The following is a 19,922-nucleotide window of genomic DNA, read 5'->3' as shown; positions in this document are numbered from 1 at the left end:
ACTCTCGGATATCCAGGAGTGTGATACTCCGTGAATTGGGTATAAGAGGGTAGGACTGGATCAGAATGCACTCATCACTATTTCTTATCTCACTTATCACAAAACTTATCTCACTATCAACTATTTTTGAGTACTAGGGCAGCATGTGCTTATAAAAATGAACACATACTCGCAATTTTTAGCATAAACTATGAACTGGGTGGACTTTTTGAATAGAGCAACATCAGAGAGAGGTGGGATTCTGATTCTAAGATGGAAAATGTAATCTGGCATTCAATCAGACATTAAGAGGAAAAAGCAAAGCTCAGAACGTGAGCGCTGGTCCAGGTGCCACATGTAAACTGGGAGTCATGCAGTCTTTTCCCACATCCCCTCTAATAACATAGATGTCATGTGCGGTACAGTTGGTGTATTTCACAGGTGAATACTCTCATCCTATAAAAGCATTTTGAGACTGAGGAATATGAGTTCTGACAAAAATCTCAAAGATTATTATCTTTTTTTCCTCTACCCAGGGAGGGCTCAATTTTTGCATCTCATCTTTAGCAATGTACGCCATGAAGAACTAATAAGATGAAATAAGATGAAAGCAGTATCCATATATAAAGCCAAGCGTAGATCATAAAGTGCTAATTTCTTCATTTAAATTATATTGTTCATTTTTAACTGAGTGGCTAAAAGATTTAAAATCTGACATTACATTTCTTTGAAATCAACCTGGAAGCCTCAGAATTTGTCTTAATACGTTCTCTTTGTATTCCAAATTTCCTTCATAATGGAATGCATATCTGAAATCTGTTTGGTCTATTTGCCAGTTTATTTTGTATTGACCTGATTTCAGTATAGTAGATTTTTTTTTTGCATATTTAACTAGTTCTCAACATGTTACGAAACAGAATATCCCCCAGTCAAATCTGCTACAATTATGATTTTTACTTCTGTTTTATACAGAAGCTAGGTTATTAACAAATTTACTCTAATCCACTCATGGCAAAAATTGATTTAGTAAATATCAGTAATTGATTTATTCCAAACTTATTTTATCTCTCTTTCTCTATATAGATGGACAGATAGATAGATAGATAGATAGCCCACTACTATTTAATACACATTAGCAAGCTTCCTGGAGTTCTTTATGACAATTACATGTCACTTTAATCTTACATATAATGAGTCAACCTTCCTTATTTTTCTATTCAGTTGTCATCACTATAACAGTGCTACTTACTTTCTTGAATATATTTTCTTCCTTCTGTTTCTTTTCTTTCATTTTATCTTCCGGTGTGATCTATTTTTATTTTTCTCCTATTCATTTGAACTTTACTGACCTTGAACTTGGTTATGTTTAGTCCTCATATATGTACTTTCCATCTAGAGAAGGATGCTAGTTTCTAAAGATCGCTTATGTTGTATCATTGTGTTTGGGCCTGCTCTAAGTATGAGATTAATTTAAACAAGAATTAGTTGATTATCACAGGTAATATATATAATTCCCACCAGTAACTATTCAACCTTTATGATACTCAGGGGCTAAAATGCTTGCTCAGGAAAAAAAGAAATTAAATCCGTAAGTATAAATAACATTTAGATTAAAATATAGCCATGTAAATCGACTCACAAGCAGGACATTGTACCAGTTCCTACAAGATGCTCTGTGGCTCACAACTGTGGTTTGAGGTACCAGCAAATACTGAATCTGCACTGCAGTCCTGGCTCTGCAGAGCTTCCCTCGTATCTCCAGCAATTCAGCGATTATTTAAATCTCTGTCAGTAGAAAGGTGGGAGCTTGTGCAACATCTCACTGAGGCATCACCTTAGGGGCTGAGCCCATGGTTTGTGGGCCAGGTCTGCCCACTGTCCTGCTGTGGTCATCATGTCTGGAAAGATAACCATGTTTCAGAATCAGGCTCTCCCATTTTGTTACTGACTTGCCTAGCAAGTCTTTCTGAATGTTAGAACTTTTGCCTCTCTGCACCTCTGATACCTGACCACTCTCAACGTGTGTGTGTGAGTGTGTGTGTGTGTGTTAATGTGGATTACCCTACTAGCTCTGAACTTCTCAACATGCTTTTCTACAGTCCTTTTTTTGGGCATTTTATCTTCGATTATTCTGATAACTGCATGCCTTCAATTCGTCTGAATATCCAGGAACTTAAAAATCTGACTCTTCTGTCCCTGAAAAAGCGTAGGTCCAGCTTGATACTTTATTTTTAACGAACCACACAGATAATATAAGTCATTTGGGAGGGAGGGATAAAACTGTGCACTTTGCTAGACATTCCCCTTTTTCTGCGTCCGTCCTGCCGTGACTGGCTTTGTGTGTCTCATCATCCCTCTCATCTTCCCGTGGTCAGAGCTGCTCCCATTTGGACTGAACTACTGAGAGGAACATAGACGTTGGGCAGCTGAGTTGAGCCCATTCTCCTCCTCGGTACTACGTTGAGAACTAAGGAAATTAGTCTGAGTTGCTTGTTGTGAATCACTATGTTCTTAAGGTCATCAACTATCTTTACAAATTGCTGTTTCAACATAATTTGACAAAACTCGCAAGTGACCGTAGCTAATAATTACTGTAACAGCAAATGTTCTGTTTCTAGCCTGGAATGAGAGAGGAATGGGAAATATAAATCAGCGTGGCTGTCTTTACATAACTGAGCTGCAAACACCAGTTCAGCCTCAGCATCCCCTCACTTTCCAGCAGTTGGTATAAACATAGCCTTCCTTTTCCTAATGAATTACCAGGCCGCCTCTACAGTGCTGCTCATTCTCTCATATTTCTGGTTCCAGCATTGTGTTCTGTTTGTTTTACTCTAGCTGTTTGGTGGTTCTAAGAGGATCTACTTAGAAGAGTCTTATCACTCATAGGTTTAATATTTAGGAATATGAAAACCCATGGAAATTATTGATAAATAGTTGTTAGTAACAATGGAAATATTTCGAGTAATTAGCTTTTTCCTTATGCATCATGTTCAGCGAATGCACAGCAGACAATATTTTATTCCCAGGCTTGTTACCTGCAGAATTATTCCTCAGGGAAATGCTGTCATTTCGCTGCAATATGTCACCACTAATGGGGCATGGAGAGAGCATGGCTAAATAATTACTGGTCTGCTCATCTCAGGAGGGCCTCCTCTCTCTCTGTCTTACATTAAAGTCTGGCAAAAGTCTGTTTACTTAATCAATGTAAGGAACGTATAGAATCATGCAAACTAATTGAAGAGATGGATTCTTGTAAGTGGCCAAATTTAGTTGTTCTTTATTCCAAAGCAATTAATTTTATTTCAAGTGCAATGATAGTGGGAGTCATTACTGCTATTTGCCAAATATTCTTGTTTCTGCCCTATTCTGGGCACACAGTAGACTCACAATTCTCTGCTCTTTATTGCCAGGAAGAGAATCATGTGAATTCTGTACAATGAGCTATAAGTAAAATATACCTCATTTCTGGGTTAGGATGCTTGGTCTTCACAGTGAGACTCTCCAGATCTTTCTCTTTCCTTCTGTATGATGACAGATATTAAAAAAAATAATGTCTGTCCCATCAACCTGGGTCCCTGAGTGACTGGGATGAACTGAATCCCTCAATCCTGCCCCACTGCCCACAGATGGATATGGAACAAGGGCAAGGAATAAATCTTTGTTGTTTTAAGCCACTAAGATTTTAGAGTTGATTGGTTCTCTAACCTGCCTTCACTGATGTCTACACTCATGCAGAAGTAAAGTTAGGAATTACTAGTTGGATGTAACAGAAGAAGGAAAGTACCTCAGGGCAGTGCCTGTCTGACTGTGGAGATTGTCGGACAACTTGCCTCCAATTTCAACCATCTTTACTTGGTGTGAACTCACATTAAAATTCCTTTCATAGTGGCATCCTTCAGTGCTGCGTGCCACTAATAGCATGCTTCTCAGACAGCTTCCCAGGAGGGATCTACACACAAGATAACATGGAAAGGCCTAAAAATAATGTGGTTAAAATATGTTGATGCTTTGAAGTGAGCTCTCTGCAACTTCTAAATTTATTTCAACTCATCACACTGTTGCTTTGCAACCTACGGGGGTTCTACCTGGGTATAACCTGAAACCATCCTGGTCCTGGGTACTCCGGCACCCCGAGGGCAGGAAGAGACCGCAGAAGGAGGCGTGTCATTCCAGGTCGGTAGGTGGGAGTGGTTAATAAACAAGGGAACTTACATACAAGTCTTGTTTTGGGTGGCCGCAAGTTGAGTGGATCTCCATACCCACCACCAGAATCTTAAAAAGTTTATGTAGAGGATTTAACTGTGTTCAGTCACGTACATAGACCAGACGGTCTCATCACCAAGTTATCATCTCAAGGCTGGATCCTTGGGGCAGCATCTGGGAGTGGAGAAGACAAGGGTAATGCACATTCCAAGGACAGGGGCGAAGAGCCCCAGCTGCCTGGGTCCAGCTTGCGGCTCAAACCAGCAATCACATCCCTTGATTCACATCTCTTAGTGACTTTGGCCATCACACACTCAGCCCAATGGTGGCGACAATCATGTAAAATACATCTTCATACTCAAGGGCCCAAATCTATGGGTGAAAAAAAAACACTTTTTTTTTCTAAGTATACCGTGCTGTGGACTTAAATACATTTTCTCAATGAATCCTTAAAACTTTCTTGTGACCTGACACTGTGATCTCCGGGAACTGATGGTGTTGACAATTAATTACACGTACAAGGCATTAGGCTAGGCACTTTGTATACATTGGCTTGTTTACCACAGCAAGTTCATGAAGAGAAAGCTGAGACTCAGAATTTGGAAGAGTTTTCCAAAGAAACACAGGAAAAAGTGACAGATACGGGATTCACACTCAGGTCTATCTTCAAAGTCCATAAGTGCTCCATACTGGGGAAGAGTTATGCTCATTAGGGCTTTAGCCTCTGTTGGGAAGATGACTAACACAGACATTTCCTGACATGAAACCGAGAAAACCTCTGGCAAAGTTAAGTAAACATAGCCAGTAAGTTCCTTTCCTAAAACACTGTTCCTCTGAGATTTTCCCCATTGTCCATCGATTGCAACCACAACCTCTGTTCAGTGGTATGAGTAGTCATTAACTTCATTTAACAAGCAATGATTACACAGTAATTAAGGGCCAGGTATCCTTATCCCTTTTTCTGTGCCTGGGGTCTCTGCTGCTCTAGCATCTGCCCACGGTCTTCTCTTAATTTAGTGTCTTTAAATCTTTCCCTCTCATTTACTCAACTTGTACCTGGGACTGACAGGATAGTTGTATGAGAATATTTTTTGGCAGTTCAGGAAGAACATCCTTTCATCTTTACTTGCAGGTGATTATTTCTCCTAACTTAATTAGACCCATAAAATGTAAGCAGGCCACTGGAGACGCTCAGACATGATAAGAGGAAATTTAGGATGTAGACTCAAGAGATGCGAGGGCTATAAAGACAGAAGAGGGCATCCCTGACCTGGGTAAAATCTTTTTATTTATGTTCAGGTTTCTGCTGTGTGTTTCCCGAATATGTCTCTTCCTGTAAGTATGTCGCTCTGCAATCGTCTCTGCCAGCCCTTCCTCAGGTTTGGTGGTTTCTCTGTTCTCATCACTATTTGCTTAATTTCAGCCAGAATCTCTTCCCTCTGGTTCATTTTCTGCATCAGAGTCTGAATTTGCATCCTGAAGCATAAATCTAGTCATGTTTCTTCCATCCTTCAAATGTTTGCTGGCTCCCCACTACCCACGGGGGGACATAATCAAGCCCCGTAGCCTGCCATGCAAGACACTTTGCAGCTCAGCTCAGTCCCAGCTTCCTTCTTGACCCTTCTTTCCTGACATTTCACTATGAACCTCTTTCCTTCCCCTATTGCCATCTCACCCCACCACTTGGCAGGTTAGAACAAGAACAAGTCTCTCTTCCCGGAATATCCTATGACTTTTCAGGTCTATGCGATTTGGAAGCTGGCTTGAACGCCTTTCCTTTGACTTTTCTATCTAGAAAACTCGGACTTACTCTTCCAACTCAGTACAAATGTCACCTGTTTGGTAAAGTCTTTCCCAGCTGCCCCAGGCAAAGTTCATCAGCCTCTTTATGGGACCAGCAAAGCACTTTGTTTCCATTTACAGCATGGACTTCACTGTGTTATAACTTATCTGTTCATATGTCTCTCTTTTCTACTAAATTGGGAGCAGGGTCTATAGTGTCTTAGGCATCATCATATTTCCTGTGACTTGTATAATGCTCGGCACAGAGCAAATCCTCAAAAATGATCACTGAATGAAAGGAGGAAGTTTTCTCCCTTAGTATGTAAATTATCAGTCCAAAATGATAACTCAGTCACAAGAGTCAGACCTGTGGTCCCAGCACAGTAACCTCTGCCTCTGATAACCGAGTTTCAGCAGGTGTTCCACTGAAACAAGACAGGCCGTTCTCTCACGGAGCTGGACACAAATACCTAGGTAAGAAGCGTTGCTATTTTGGGCAACCTGTCATCTCCCACTTGTCCCCAGAGCAGTCGTAGAAGGAGCTTTGATCCGGCACTGATGTCTCGGGAATTTAAGCTCTGCGAGCCACCACTGCTGCTCCTCTTCCCGCCGCCCGCAGGCCTCTGAGCAGGCTCTCCGCGTTATGTGCGGGGTCCTGACCCAGGGCACATCAAGACAGACGGCGCAGTCCTCATGCAGGGTTTTGATAGATAAGCTTGCTAGCTCCAGGTTCACAGAAGACTTTTCTCCCTTGGTGCATGAATATTCAATTACATCAACACTCACACAAAATCCTTGCCCAGAGAAAGAAATATACAGCAAGAGGGAGAAAACCACATGCATCTTCAGTCATTTACGTTGGACACAGTCCTAGAAAAATTTGCTTCCATACATGATCCTTTTCCCAACCACAAAGGCCCAATTTAAAATCTATCTGGTTCTGGAAGCTTCCTCCACTGCTCAACCCCAGCTGCAGTATGAGATAGACTCTGAGTTGCTCTTTGAAAGGGTTCAAAACTTACCAGTGTCAATATTTTTCCAGGGACTGCCAGGTATGCTAATGTGTCACTGCCAGAATTCATTTATCAGTCATCTGTGAGCTCTCCCCCAACCCCGTAGACAGATCTGTTTACGTGCTCATACTCCAGTGACAGAGAACAGATGGGCTGACTCACTCTGCTGTAGCCGTGCACAGTCAACAGTTTGCTTTAACTTAGCTAATTAAACTTCAGAATTAGATAGCTGATTGTATTCTCCACACACATGGCCAGAGTATTTGGGAACATACTATTATCGCCATCCTAACAGCTATTCTAGTTTATTTTATGTTTATGGCTCTTCGTTCCTACACTCACAGTTTTAAATAGCAAGCATGGGTGGAGGTCATTTAATCAGTTCAGCTTATAAAAATATGCCCCCAAACTGTGCTGACTCATCAGCGTGTTAATGTTACGACACATACATGCATACACAGCCCGAGTTCCCTGCTAAGCAAAATTGGAAGATGAGTTTTTTTTTCTCTTTTAAAAGTCTTTTTAATATATATGGTGAAAAAGATGAAAGACATGGTTGGTGTCTTTTGTTGTCTAATAAAAATTCACATTAGGTCTTAGTATAGCATTTGGGTTATTAAAACTGACATTCCTGACACTAATGAACTCATCTACAAAACAGAAACAGACTCACAGACACAGTAAACAATTTTATGGTTACTGGGGGAAAGGGGGTGGGAAGGGATAGATTTGGGAGTTCGAAATTTGCAAAGGTTAATCACTGTATATAAACATAGATTAAAAAACACAAACTTTTTCTGTACAGCACAGGGCTAACTATACTCAATATTTTGTATTAACCTTTAATGAAAAAGAATATGAAAGTGTATATATATGTGTGTACATATACATGCATGATTGGAACACTATGCTGTACACCAGAGACTGACACATTGTAACTGTCTGTACTTCAATAAAAATAAATAAATAAAACCACCATTGCTGAAACAATTTTTACATTCAAAGTAAAATAGCAAACTGGGAGCTGGTGTGCCTACATTACAGGCCCAGGGAGACTAGGTTTTGAGATTTTGAAATCTTTAGCTTTACAAAATTTCATTTTCATAGCTTTATAATGAGGGGGTTGAACCCAAAATAGTGTTCACCTTCTTCTTATTTCTCCTCTGCTCCTTCTCTCCCTCGTTTTCCTCTTCTTCTTCTGTTTCTTCTTCATTTTGTCACCAAACTGGGAGAGTCAGCAGAATCGTATACAACTCCAGTTACACATGTAACCGGAAGAACAGAATTCCTCCTGACTTTCCCCTGGGGGTGTTGCATGTACCGGCCTCATAAATGCATGTGTTCTCCCTTCAGCTCGCAGAGTGTGAATATGCCTTGCCTGGAAATGCTATTCAGCCTAAAGCTGGTGAGAACTGTCATTTCACAGTTTCTGTCAGCTCTTTGATAAGTAGATGGATTTGAAACAGTTTAGAAACCAGAACATGAACAAAACGGCTAGCAGGTGGGCGCAACTAAGACCTTTGCTCACCCTGTGGGGGGCTGTTCCTTTTGTAGGCAGGGGTCTGCACAGGTTCTCTTGTATGTCGGGCAAAGCTTTCTTCTTAAGGTAAGGAATTAGGTTACACTGTTTCCAAGAATGTGTCTCTGGGAGATGGTTTTGTTCCTCTGTCTCACACTAGCGGGAGATTTTAAAGGGATCGCACTCCCGACTCCCTCATTAAAGGCCCATCAGTGGGTTAAGCGGCACGGAATAAATCAATCTTAGGAAATCGCATTGGAAGGGATTTTATATTCCACAAATTGTCTCATGGGGGAAGGAGATAAACTCTGATGTAACTAAATGTCCGCCTCTGAATCTCCATACATTTTGGGTGGCAGACAACTTAACCTCAGTCCTTTCTGTGTGCCTTCCTTCAAATCCCCGTAATCTCAGGTTTGCGGAGGGCTGTCGTGCACAGAGTGTGTGGAGAGAGAAGCTTATTTGGGTCTGATCATTTGTCCATTACCCTCTTTCTCTTTCCTTTCTCCCCAGTCCCGGGGAATCTCTGGTGATTGAACGGGCAAGAACCCGCTTGACAGCCTCACTCAGATACTTAACAAACACCTTAAACTTCACACATACAAATCAAGGCTTCTGAGTTTAGTTCCTCAAAATGCTACTTCTTCAGTGTTCCCCATCTCAGAAAATGGCACTTCCTCCCATTCAGAGTCATCCTTGAGTCCCCTTTTGTCCTTATCCTCCTTAGGCCAAGTCTTCACCGGTTCACCCTCAGATCCAAGTCTTCCCTTTGCCCTGTTTTGCTCTGCATCACAGAGGGACGGACTCCTGCAGGCTGTACTTCACAGGGTCGCCCGGCAGCCAGCTGTCAGCTGTATTTACCACGGAAGCACTGGCAGCAGATAGGAGGGCAGGAAAAAGGGAGAAGCCAGGGTGTTCACCTCTGCCCTGGGAGTGAGCCTCAGTAAAGGCTGCATCTCCAGCCTCCCAGTGGACAGCCTACCCCCTTCGCCCTCCCCACCCCCCTCCCCTCACCTGTGCCAGTTTCTGCGACACCCTGGCTTCTGGGCAACGATAGGATCACTTCCTCACTTCATCCCCCCAGCACAGGGACGATAGCGGCTTTTTGCTGTTACTAACCTCTGGGATATCCCACCATCTTACATGGCCTCTTGGCTCTTCTATCACGTGTATAAGTAAATCTTCCTAAATTCCCTCCCTTGCATCTCACTGGTCGGGGTGACATCAAACGCGCATGCTTAAGCGTATCACTGGTGAGAGGAATGGAATGAGCACAGTGGCTTACCTTAGCCCACCTTCGTCCTCTGGGACCGGGGAAGAGCTGTGAAGCTCGAATGTGCATTTCCCCATTTCACCTACTCATTCCCAGCCGCTGTCTCCAGTATTTCTTAATCAAAACAGGAAAATGATATAAAAAAAATCCAACTCTGTTTATGTCTCTACGTATTTGAAAGTATTAGTAAGTATTCTCAGAATTTTTCCTACTCACCGAAAGACTTCAAGGCGGGTAGCAGTGAGATTAGAAACTGCACTTCCTCTGCTTTTGTATTCTGCTCGAGAATTTTATCTTCTTCCCCTTGGTTGTCATTTTTTGAAATGTACTACTTTAGGCTGTACGCACTTGATTGTTGTGAGTGAAAAAAAAATTGCTATTTTTGAAACTATTTTTCTCATTTTGTGTCGGGAAAGAGAAATTTTATGAGAAAATTTTTATTGATCATCTTAATGCAGAAGTCAAATGATATTTATATAAAATTTAAGAACATGTGACATTATATTGTACAGGGATGCATTGCTAAGAGGTAAAACTATAAAGAAAATCTAGACAGTGAATACTCTTAAGTGTCAGGATGGTGGTTACTCTTGAGGAGAAAAACATTTCTGCTCTGGAAAGACCATGTTCTGAGAGTGCTTCTGGAAGTCAGCAACGTTCTATTTATTGACTGGGTGATGGAGACATGACCTTTGCTTTATAATTATGTACTGAACTCTATACATGTGTTTTATGTGATTTTATTCCTATATGTGTTTATATTTCACAACTGAAAAAAGTTAAAAAATCAACAACAGTTACAAACTGTAAGACATTACTCCTTAAAAGAAAACCAGATTATGCCACTCACACACTTAAGAGTTTCCAAAAATAATTTCCCAATACAGTTAAAATCAGATCCAGATTCCTCACTGTGGACCCTGAGGATTTACAAGACCCAGTGTCCATTCACCTCTCCAACTTCTCCTACACATCGCCCCTTCTTCTCTCAGCCCCACCCACTCTAGCCTTAAATCCCTTGAATATGTCAGACTCACACTCACCTCAAGGTGTTTGTACTTGCTGTTTCCTCTGCTTAGAGTATGCCTTTCCAAACTCTTCGCCAAGCTGGTGCTGCCTCAAGTGTCATATTCATCTCCCAGTTTATCACCACTCAGATGTTCTCCCTTAGTATCTGAGCTACATTCATCCCCCTGCCCCACCATCCACCCCATCCTCTCCCCACCACTGTGCTCTATCCTATCACCTTACTTTGTTTCTCCGATACACTGATCACCACATGAAATTATGAAATATAAAATATTATTTCATGTACTGATCACTACTTGAAAGTATCTTGTTACAGTCTTTACCTGTATGTTGCCATCCCCCACTAGAATACAAACTCCATAAGCACAGGAAATGTTTCTATCTTACTGTTTTTATCCCCCCACCCTACCCTACTCCCCACCCCACCAGCATCAGAACCTGACTGGTACATATCAGATGCTTACTTGCTGAATGTTTGTTGAATACATGTTATTTCTTTGTAACAGTCTGTGTCTGTGAATATAAATTATCTTTTCTGAAGGTGTCTCCCTCAGGGGGACCTGGTGTATCTCCTTCATGGGTTTAAACCAGGAGTCAAGCAATGCTGACAAGAGCAAGGCAACTGATGTGAGTGAGTGAAGCTTCCCAGGTCAAGGAAAGGACAGTGGTTGGAAGACTGGAGAACTGGAGGATGCGACACCCACCCAAGGTGGCAGACTTTACTCAGACACGAGAAAACAGCAGCCCAGTGTGGCTAGACCTTCAAAGTTTTAAGAGAAGTCAGAAACTCAGATTTCTCTGTGAAATGTGTCAAATTATTAAAAGTTGGTTCAAACTTTTAAGAATTCCATATGAACCTAATAAAACTTTTCTGTAGACCAAATTTAACTCTGGGGCCTCTGGTTTGAGACCTGGTTTAGGAAGCATGAAAGAAAATGTCTTCTGGGGCAAAGAGGTATAGTGTTTGTTATCAGCCTGAAAGGAGGGAAGGGGAAGAGGAAAATAAGGGTGAAATAAAAGTTGGGTTGATACCTCAATATTATCCTGCCACAGGGTTTTTCTGAGTGGGTGGTCCTTGTGACCTTTGGTTGCATCAAGGTGCTAAGATTGGTTTTAAAGAGAAAAGCAAGAAGGCAGAGTTTTATTTGGGTTTCATAGATAAAATAAGACAAAATGGTGTCCTAAGGAAGGGAGAATGAATGAACACGGAGGGACTCTTTCCTTTTAGAAAGCCCATCACTGCCGTCTTTAGGGTAAAAGGAACACCACGTGACAAGGATCAGAAATCCATTAGAGACAATCTATGGAAGCTACTGAAGTGTTTATATGTCAGAGGGTAGGAACTAGGCTGTGTATGTACACAGACTAGTGTAGCTTGCATTGGAAAACTAGCCAAATGAAATCGCCAAAGAAAAAACTTTGCTTTTTTAAACCAATGGCTGCTTTGATTAACTAGTGAAGTCTTGTTCTGTACATTTTGGCACAAACTAGATCTATTTTACTTTGTATATCTACTTTGTGAATTATCAGGCAGTACAAAATTCATCATCCGCTAGTGTTGGCAGTTCCATGGAATGATTAGGTCTATTTCCCCAAATGAGAAGTTTTCATAAATATAAATAAACACTAGCTATTTCAGAAGACAAATGGAAAAAATTCAGCCCTGCTCATGGGAGTGGGTCCTGAAATTTGCTTTCTAGTTAACAGGTGACTACAGGTGCTTTCATTTAATGGCAAAAAGTACCTGTCATGGGCAAACCTACAGTGCAGCATAACCAAGGAGAAGGTTTGATTTTAGCCAGAGCCCAATAATATAAACGCTGACAATAAAATGTGAATATTGGAGGAGAGAACTTATATAAACAGAGTGAGGATGATGGTGATGAGGACTTGGGGGGTAAGAACCAGAATACAATATGGAGGGAAAATCAGAAAGGGGAGAATGACCTGCAGATAGAGGGTTGGAGAAGAGAGGGAAAAAAGAACACAAAATTAAAGCAAACGAACAACCAAAACAAAAGTGGAAAGGAAACCAGGGGAAGGGAAGGCAGAAGGCAAGAGAAGCAGGAGAGGAAAGGTTCTAACAGTAGCAGGAAAATGTTTGCCCCCGATGTGGGAAGTCTCATAAATCTTGCAGCGAGACATATGATTGGAGACACCGGAGGTCACCCGGCAGAATGTACAGTTAGAACACAGCTGTTTTTCTCATGTTCTAGTGTTGACTTCTGAGTTCTGCTGCCTCTTTTACTCTGACTTCTGCTCGAGATAATGAACAGTTGAAAGTAAGTTTCGGTGCCCTAAGTTCCAGTTTTCTAAGTAGAGCTTGGGCAAGTAGGAGGACTTTTGCCAAGAAGGATCCTGAATTGTGTGACAAGGGACTTTCCTAGGTTGCCGTTAAAATAATACCTCCCCCCGGGGGGATTAGCCCCTCACAGGACTCTGGGACGCTGTGGTCACTGGAGCACAGCCCAAGCCCATAAGTTATCATCACAAACGTCCGTTTCTTAATATCTTTCTCATTTTGTACTGCTCTGCTAACAGTGTCTTTAAACACATCATTTGACAGACCCCAGGTGGTATTTTACTGCAGATTTTACTCTCCCTAGGCAGAAAACTGGCCACATAAACATAAATATACACTAATAATCTGATCGGTGGCTAGGGAAAACTTAAATGCTATGCCAGAAATCACAAAGAAAAATATAGATACCATGTAAAAGACTTACGTAAATAAAAAGCAAGTTTAAAGAGAAGGCAAGAAGCTGAGGAAAATTTAATTTTAAATTTACTACATACTTCTGAATTGCCAAGGGAAAAAAAGATACAAGCAATACAGAAGGTATATATGGAAAAGTGAATGTGACTTCCTTTCCCTCACCACCACCTACCTCTCATTCTGTTAACAGTTTCTTAATTGTTCTTCTGCACATATATAAAGGCTTTTCACATGTACATATAAACATGTCCCAAGTACCTCCACCAGCCCTGCACTCCTCTTCCATGTCTGTGCTCCTGTATGGACCACAATCATGATGCCAAAGATCACCCTCTGGAGCCCGTAGACAACCTTCAACAGGATGCTCTTTGCTCTCGTGGAGCAGGCTGCATTTCCCTTGGCTGCCCCAGAACCTTGTACTCCTGGGTAGCACTACAAGGGTTGGAGATTTTACCCAACTGGTGAAGTCAGACGAAAAGCAGAACACTGTTACAATAAATATGACTTTCCCCAAGGCTTAGGGAAAACAAGAAGCAAGGAGATGAAACCTTCAGAGGGGCTCCATCCATGGGCGAGACTCTGTGCTCCCTAGTGTCCTGTTTTAGCTCTCATGAAAATACTTGCTTCTACCCTTGGCCATGGAATTTTTTTTTTTAACTTAGGAAAACATAAACTGTTATCATAAAGGTGGTTTTATAATTGAGTTATCCCCAGGATGCCTTAGGAGGACAATCAGTGATAGCCGTTGACACCCAGAGTCCCACATGTGTGAAACGACAATAGGGGGCACTCCGCACTGAGCCCCTTCAAGATTTTCCCAACCCAGGTGACTCAGACATCTGTTTATTCTCATGAATATATAGTAAGTATTTAGCCAAACACACAGACACACACACACGCACAGAGACACATACATATTCAAAGTAAAACACCAGTTCTCAGAGACTGCACTGTGTGAACCACTCAGGAGAAACAAATATAATCTTAACCAACTCAAAATTTGTGAGGTGCATATTTCACTTTGGAGTTCATATTCCAATTATTTTGCAGGCTAGAGTTGCTTACTTTCTTTCATTCTCAAACCTCCTCATTCTCAAACTCATTCAAATTGGGCTCCTTCATACCTGAGTGGGAAAAGAAAAGGAATTATAGAAAAGCAATGTCCCTTTTAATGGCTGCACCCTTAGCTAACCAGTTTAAAATCAATCTGGCTTATAATAGCTCAGTTAAATTCTTAATTAAGAATTTTCTATTTGAGAGGGGTAAAAACACTAACTTTATTCTTCCAGTAATGACTACTCCCACTGATACACACTGTTCTATTTTATGAAAGGGAGTAATATTGTACACATTCTAAAGATTGTCAGGAAATACATCATTTGTAAAGAAAATGTAGAAGGGTAATACTCTTGATAAAAAGTCCTCTTATAAATCCCATTTTTGAAAGGTGAAAGATTTGTATGATCTGAGGAGAAACCAGAGTATTAAATCCCATTTTAAAAAGTTTGTAATAGCTAGATGTGCAAAGGAACAATGCCATTTAAAAGAAACCTAAATAATAAAATAATAATACATGTATCTTTATAAATATAGAAATCAAAATAAAGTAACAATGAGACATCATTGCTATTCACAATATTTCAAAAAAAAATTTGTTAATGAGAATCCTGGTAACAGTCTGATGAGATAAGCCTCTTACCTAATCTTGGCAGAATTATAATTTAGTAGAGCTGATCTGAAAAATTATTTGGCAACATGTATTGACACCTTCTCTTAGTACTTCCAGTGTATTAATCTCTTCTATATAAATGATAAGAACTATTTTTATGCATAAAGTTTTGTTTTGATATTAATTAGAGTATCTAAAATTTAGAACAATGTGTCAAACATTAGGGGACCATACAGGTATATTATGGTGCATACATGCCATAGAATATTATATACATTTTAAAAATGTCTACAGATCTTCTTTTTACTAACATAGGAAAAGACATGTGATATAACATTTCGTGGAAATGCAGGATATAAAATTATTTTAACATCAACATAAAGATGTATGGATCAACAATTGAGTAAACAGTGGCTAATTCTACTTGTTCAGGGGTTGAAGATTTAATACATTCTTCATTCTTGGTTATTTTTTCCAAAATTTTCCACAATGACCATGTAACACTCTTAGCAGCAGAAAATAACCCCTCATACTTAAAAACTATGAACAGAGTTAATATGTTAGATTTAGGCAAAATATCAATGACGGAGAGAAAATGGTGGAAGTTGGATCTGATCTGAGGGCTTTCTGACTCTGAAGCCAGAATGTTTTCAATACACAGGCACTATGATCTGAAATCTTATATACTCTTAAAGTAGACTACATAAGTTTCACCTGTAGATCCATTGAAAAACCTTGGAATGATATTCTATAAGCCCAATTACTCACATTGAAAAAAAGACTATCCGTCCATATTATTTTATAATTTACCTAGAAAAGAGTATGATTACCCCTAAGTTATAGTGAATTAGGCATTTATATTTAGAACCATATCACACTGTCATAAAAAAAATGTAGTGCTTACCTTTATAATGTTAATTAACACTGAGGTGTATATTAACAAGTACATAGGCAAAAACCTCAGAAGGTTTTTAAATTATAAATTAAATTCAAAACTATGTAAATTAAGTAAAATATATCCCTTAAGAAGGGATCATATAATGATTCAGATTTAGATGAATGGATTAAAGATTCTTATGGGGAGTTTTCACACTAAGTAGATGGGATAAGCCCTATTTAATAAAATCTAGAAGTCTTGTAATAAATTCATTAGTTAGGCAGTTAACTTAGTAATGTTCAGTGGGCAGACTTCAGGATGAATTCAGCATTTCTAAAAACAAGAAGTTCATGTGAAATGAGGAAGCAAAAAATCCCTATATCTTTTCATTTGAAAGGCAAAGAGCCATATAAGAAGTTCATGGAAGTTCTACTTGAAGTTAGCATTATTTACAGAAGATAAAAAAGAATTCACACGGTTATTCCTTAGGGCAAATGGGTTGATTCTTCAAGATGTTTCTCGATACTGTTGAGCAACTGAGAATGTGAAATGCAACAAAACCCTAATGACAAGCATGGAGCTACTTGAAAGCTCTTTTATATTCTCTTTTCTCATCATAATTGGTTAGTGGATAATTAGACCAAAAATAGGGAAATTATATATAATATAACCACATACTCAACAAATCTTTATTGGAGAAAGGTCAGTGATGATTTCCAAGTCAATGGTTTCATTTACTAGGATGTGAACTGCTAAGGGAGAAGCAGTTTTGGGGGGATCAGGAAACAGGAAGATTGGGAGGTAATCAGGAAATAAATGTGTTTTTTATATGTCAGATTTGAGGTAGCTGTTAAATGTCCAAGAAGACGTGGTAACTAGATAACTGTTTAGTATACTAGAGTCTGGAGCTCAGGAAAGAGGTTTGGACAATAGATATAATAGCTATAAATTTTAGAGTCATTAGATTATAGGTAGGATTTAAAGCCATAGAACTAATTGAGGTTGCTTAGGAGGTAATTGTATCAAGAGAAGTTAAGGACTGAATACTGCTGGATCGCTTCAATAATTGAAAGTTGGATAGATAATGAGGAGTCATCAAAGACATGGAGAGGGATTGTCCTGTGAGGCAGGAGGGAAACTATCTGGACGTGTAAGGGGGGAGAGTGTTTCTAGCAGAAGAAGGTTGCCAAAAGGTCAAGTAGGACATGAACTGACCATTGTATTTGGCAGCTTGGAGGTCACTGTTGACCACAAGGAGAGCAGCATATGGGAGGTGGGTACAAAGGTCTCAGTGGAGTGAGTAAAAGGACAATAGTAGCTGAGGAAGTGGAGATAGCAGAAAGAGACTATTCTTGTCAGGGAATGTTGCTGTGAAGAAAGCAGAGAAATAGAGCTATTATTATATAGGGAAATGTCAGTAGAGGGGAGAATATATATATATAATATAATATATAATATATATATATATATTACTTTTTAATATTGAAAGATACTAAAGCAAGCATGTATGCATGCTGATGATTGAAGTGATCCCAGTAGAAAATAAAGATTCTCTATGTCTAGTAACAAACAATGGTAAAGTTAAAATTTTCAGATAATGAAAATTCTGTTAAAAATTTAATAATCAGACAAGAGTGTTTTTCCTATGTTTTATGAGGCAAAAGTCTGAAAATTTGAGAAGGTACTGGAGCACTTAACTGTTGATAAAAAGGAGAAGAGAGATTATAAATAACATTGATACATTGCCTAAATACTCTACTGATTTTCAAACCCGCTCTTTGAATAGATAATGTTATCATTTTCATTTTATAATTAGAAAATTAAGCTGAGAAATACTAAGTAATTTGTCTAAAGGTAGTAAGAGGGAGAACCAAGATTTCAAATTAAACCTGGTTTACTACCAGAGCCTTAATTCTTAACCACCGAGGCAATGTTCCAAAAAAGTCCTGGTTTGATATATTCATCAGTGACCCGCATATACTTAAGAAGACCCTCCATTAATGTCAAAAACAAAAAACAAAACAAAACAAAAAAACTCTTCAGGTGGAGTTTTGGCTCTGGTAATGGCAGAGAAGCTTGTATAAGATAAATATTTTTGCAAATGACACATTAACTCTGGACAAACTATCAAAAATAACTTAGTGAAGTTATTGTGGAGTAACCATAAGCAATTAGTAGTTGAAGATTTGACTCTTAAAAGAAGGGAAGTGTGTTGATTAATATACACATTTTTAGGGTTTTATTCCTGGGGTCGTTCCCCTGTCCATAAAATGTGAAGTGACTAGAACTCAAGCAGAAAGCTGTAATTTTATTGGTTTGAAGAGTTTATAGCAGGAGATTAGGACTGCCAGAGCAGATAGAATTGAAGAGAAACTATGGAACCACAAAAGACTCTGAATAGCTAAAGCAATCTTGAACAAGAAGAATAATTCTGCAGACATCACTCTACTAGATTTCAAACTATTTTACAAAGCTAAAGTAGTCAAAACAGTATGACATGGGACTAAAAAAGACACATAGACCAACAGAACAGAATAGAAAGCCCAGAAATAAACCCATGCCTATATAGTCAACTAATCTTTGACAAAGGTGCCAAGAATACACAATGAGGAAAGAATAGTCTCTTCAACAAGTGGTGCTGGGAAGACTGGAGCTCCAAATGCAAAAGAATGAAACTGAATCCTTTTCTTAGACCATACACAAAATGTCAACTCAAAAAATGACCTAAAGACTTAAATAAAATACTAGAAACAATAAAATTCCTAGAAGAAAACATACAGGGAAAAGCTCCATGTCATTAGTCTTGGCAATGATTTTTTGTGTATGATACCAACAAAAGAAAAATACATAAGTGGAGCTACATTAAACTAAAAAGTTTCCACAGAGCAAAGGAAGAATATACAAAATGAAAAGGCAGAAATGGGAGAAAATATGTGCAAACCATTTATCTGATAAGGAGTTAATATCCAAATTATATAAAGAACTCATACAACTCAGGAGGAAAATGAATGAATGAATAAATAAATAAATAAATAAATAAATAAATAACCCAATTAAAAATGAGTAAAGGGCCTGAATAGACATTCTCCAGAAGAAGACATACAAATGTCTAACAAATATATGAAAAGGTTATCAACATCACTAATCATCAGGGAAACATAAATTAAATGAGATATCACTTCACACATGTTAGGATGACTATTATCAAAAAGTCCAAAGATAACAAGTGTTAGCAAAGATGTGAAGAGAAAGGAACACATATATTGTTGGTGGGAAAGTAAATTGGTACAACCATTATAGAAACTATATGGAGGTCCCTCAAAAAATTAAAAATAGAACTACTATATCACCCAGCGATCCCAATTCTGAGTCTATATCCAAAGAAAATAAAATGACTTTCCCAAAGTAATATCTGCACTCGCATGTTCATTGCAACCTTATTCACAAAAGCCAAACTATGGAAACAACCTAAGTTTCTGTCAGTGGATAAATGGATACAGTCAATGTGGTATATGCATACAGTGGAATATTATTCAGTCTTTAAACAGGAGGAAATCCTAGCATTTGTGACAATATAGACTAGTCTGAAGGACACTATGCTAAGTGAAATAAGCCACACAATACTTCATGATTTCACTTATACATGGAGTCAAAGACACAGAACCAGTAGAAAGTGGTTACCAGAGGATGGAGGGGGTGGAAATGAGGAGATGTTAGTCAAAAGGAACAAACTTTCAGTTATAAAATGAATACGTTCTGGAGACCTAAGGTACCATATGGTGCCTGTAGTTAATGATAATATATTGTATACTCAAAATTTGCTAAGAGAGTAGATCTTAAGTATTCTCACTGCACACACGCA

Source organism: Camelus bactrianus, chromosome 9 (genome assembly GCF_048773025.1).
Source record: "Camelus bactrianus isolate YW-2024 breed Bactrian camel chromosome 9, ASM4877302v1, whole genome shotgun sequence".
Classification (NCBI taxonomy): Eukaryota; Metazoa; Chordata; class Mammalia; order Artiodactyla; family Camelidae; genus Camelus; species Camelus bactrianus.
The sequence above is the reverse complement of the archived record's forward strand: the minus strand, read 5'-3'. Positions refer to the sequence as shown.